This window comes from Natator depressus, chromosome 28 (assembly GCF_965152275.1).
Source record: "Natator depressus isolate rNatDep1 chromosome 28, rNatDep2.hap1, whole genome shotgun sequence".
Classification (NCBI taxonomy): domain Eukaryota; kingdom Metazoa; phylum Chordata; order Testudines; family Cheloniidae; genus Natator; species Natator depressus.
In genome coordinates this window covers 11222279-11224778 of record NC_134261.1, presented here as the reverse complement: position 1 = coordinate 11224778, position 2500 = coordinate 11222279, and the positions used below count along the sequence as shown (strand labels likewise).

The following is a 2500-nucleotide window of genomic DNA, read 5'->3' as shown; positions in this document are numbered from 1 at the left end:
GCCCGGGGCAGGGCGACCCCGGACAGACGGGGGTCCGCCTGGCCCCTGCCCGCGGGGGCAGGCTCCGGGTTGACCTGGTGGCCGGACGGGAATTAAGCCCGGAGCCCGGGGCAGGGCGACCCCGGACGGACGGGGCTCCGCCGGCCCCTGCCCGCGGGGGCAGGCTCCGGGTTGACCTGGTGGCCGCTCGGGACTTAAGCCCGGAGCCCGGGGCAGGGCGACCCCGGACGGACGGGGGTATGCCGGCCCCTGCCCGCGGGGGCAGGCTCCGGGTTGACCTGGTGGCCGGTTTGCTTTCGGGCCACCAGGTCAACCCGCTGCCTGTATGGGGTTGACCTGGTGGCCGCTTTCCTTCCCGGCCACCAGGTCAACCCGCTGAATGTATGGGGTTGACCTGCTGGCCGCTTTCCTTCCCGGCCACCAGGTCAACCCGCTGAATGTATGGGGTTGACCTGCTGGCCGCTTTTCTTCCCGGCCACCAGGTCAACCCGCTGAATGTATGGGGTTGACCTGCTGGCCGCTTTCCTTCCCGGCCACCAGGTCAACCCGCTGAATGTATGGGGTTGACCTGCTGGCCGCTTTCCTTCCCGGCCACCAGGTCAACCCGCTGAATGTATGGGGTTGACCTGCTGGCCGCTTTTCTTCCCGGCCACCAGGTCAACCCGCTGAATGTATGGGGTTGACCTGCTGGCCGCTTTCCTTCCCGGCCACCAGGTCAACCCGCTGAATGTATGGGGTTGACCTGCTGGCCGCTTTCCTTCCCGGCCACCAGGTCAACCCGCTGAATGTATGGGGTTGACCTGCTGGCCGCTTTCCTTCCCGGCCACCAGGTCAACCCGCTGAATGTATGGGGTTGACCTGCTGGCCGCTTTCCTTCCCGGCCACCAGGTCAACCCGCTGAATGTATGGGGTTGACCTGCTGGCCGCTTTCCTTCCCGGCCACCAGGTCAACCCGCTGAAAGTATGGGGTTGACCTGGTGGCCGCTTTCCTTCCCGGCCACCAGGTCAACCCGCTGAAAGTATGGGGTTGACCTGGTGGCCGCTTTCCTTCCCGGCCACCAGGTCAACCCGCTGCCGGCATGGGGTTGACCTGCTGGCCGCAGAGGGGCAGGCTCCGGGTTGACCTGGTGGCCGGACGGGGATTAAGCCCCGGCTCGGAGCAGGGCAAGCCCGGGCGGAGGGGGGTCCGCTTGGCCCCTGCCCGCGGGGGCAGGCTCCGGGTTGACCTGGTGGCCGGTTTGCTTTCGGGCCACCAGGTCAACCCGCTGCCTGTATGGGGTTGACCTGGTGGCCGCTTTCCTTCCCGGCCACCAGGTCAACCCGCTGAATGTATGGGGTTGACCTGCTGGCCGCTTTCCTTCCCGGCCACCAGGTCAACCCGCTGAATGTATGGGGTTGACCTGCTGGCCGCTTTCCTTCCCGGCCACCAGGTCAACCCGCTGAATGTATGGGGTTGACCTGCTGGCCGCTTTCCTTCCCGGCCACCAGGTCAACCCGCTGAATGTATGGGGTTGACCTGCTGGCCGCTTTCCTTCCCGGCCACCAGGTCAACCCGCTGAAAGTATGGGGTTGACCTGCTGGCCGCTTTCCTTCCCGTCCACCAGGTCAACCCGCTGAATGTATGGGGTTGACCTGCTGGCCGCTCTGCTTCCCGGCCACCAGGTCAACCCCCTGCCGGTATGGGGTTGACCTGCTGGCCGCAGAGGGGCAGGCTCCGGGTTGACCTGGTGGCCGGCAGGGACTTCAGCCCCAGGGCCCCTGGCAGGGCGACCCTGCCCTTGTTCCCCAGAAAAGGAGAGAGCTGGCTCGCAGCGGGAAAAGCTGCCTACGGCACCTGGGATTCCCAGGCGGTCACCCATCCAAGTACTAGCCAGGCCCGGGACGGTTTACCTTCCGAGATCGGACGGGATCGGGGGCCTTCCGTCCGGTATGGCCGTAGGCACTCGGCTCCGGTCCGCCTCGTCCCCTTTCCCTTACTGACTCCCCTGCCTCGGGTGGGCCCGATCCTTTTTTCCGTTTTTTTTTTTCGCTCCGGAGGCTTCATGAGCCCCCCCCCAACACCCCTTTGGGGGTCGGTGAAAATTTTTTTTTCAGACTTCCAGGGGCCCGATCCTGGCCGCGGGCACCCGGCTCCGGGCCGCCTCGTCCCCTTTCCCTTACTGACTCCGCTGCCTCGGGTGGGCCCGATCCTTTTTTCCGGTTTTTTTTTTCCGCTCCGGAGGCTTCGTGAGCCCCCCCCAACACCACTTTGGGGGTCGGTGAAAAAATTTTTTTCAGACTTCCAGGGGCCCGATCCTGGCCGCGGGCACCCGGCTCCGGGCACCCGGCTCCGGGCCGCCTCGTCCCCTTTCCCTTACTGACTCCCCTGCCTCGGGTGGGCCCGATCCTTTTTTCCGTTTTTTTTTTTTTTCGCTCCGGAGGCTTTATGAGCCCCCCCCAATACCACTTTGGGGGTCGGTGAAAAAAATTTTTCAGACTTCCAGGGGCCCGATCCTGGCCG

At 65.3% G+C, this 2500-nt stretch overlaps 1 non-coding gene across 1 annotated transcript; it reads right to left on the bottom strand.

The window, feature by feature from the left end:
* Positions 1-1822: 1822 nt before the first annotated feature.
* On the bottom strand, positions 1823-1941 carry LOC141979813 (5S ribosomal RNA). Its single transcript, XR_012637203.1, has one exon. It is a non-coding gene; the product is annotated as a 5S ribosomal RNA (ribosomal RNA).
* Between the last annotated feature and the right edge of the window lie 559 nt (positions 1942-2500).